We start from the raw sequence: 828 nt of genomic DNA on the forward strand, positions 1-828 counted from the left end.
CGCACCCCGCTCCATCCCCCTCGCCCCCCTCAGAAGCCGCCGCAGCCTCCCCGCGCCCCCTGCGTCTCCCGGACACTGCTGGACAGCACCCCAGGGGGCCGCCGCGGAGTCTGCTCGGACCAGCTCTGCAGGCTGAGGAGAGGCCCGGAGGGCGGCAGTGGTCTAGCATCGGCGCGACACTCACACGGACACCCCTCCGGCCGCTACCTCCACAGCCGCCACAGGCTGAAGCTGACGCTTTCTGGGGGACGTTCGCCCGCAACCGGCTGTTTATAGCTTGGCTCCACCCTCTTCCAACCCCTCCCCGGCTTTACGTCACTTCCTGTCTCACGTACACCCAAGAGGTGCCCTGGCTGTGGACTGCCTGGGGCGAGCGGTGCGCACGCACCAGGTCGCGGACCCTCCGCTAGTGTGCAAGGCGAGGCCAGGCGGGGCGGGGCGGGGCGGGGCGGGGCGGGGCGTGGTCGGACAGAAAAGGCGCCAAGCCTGCAGGTGCCTGGAGGAGCGGTGGGATCCGCATACTGGCTTCTTTCTTACTCGCTGCTTTCTGCTGCGGCACACGCGGACCGCAGCCCTGCTCAGTGGATCCAGCAATCTAACCTTGACCGACCTCCAGGCCTTGCAGTGCAAAGGCAAATGGTGTTGGCGTTCACTCCTAAATGCTGGATACACACGCGGAAATAATTCCTTAAAGTGTATGTTCTTGTTGAAATATTAGGGAGCCACTAACGCCATATTGTATATATTTTGCAACCTCAGAAATATTTAGGATGAGCAAAAAGGAAGAACATTTAAAAGCAAAATCCAAATTTGTACTTAGGATGTGTA

This window comes from Enhydra lutris, unplaced genomic scaffold (genome assembly GCF_002288905.1).
Source record: "Enhydra lutris kenyoni isolate GAN:26980312 unplaced genomic scaffold, ASM228890v2 scaffoldscaffold39, whole genome shotgun sequence".
NCBI lineage: Eukaryota > Metazoa > Chordata > Mammalia > Carnivora > Mustelidae > Enhydra > Enhydra lutris.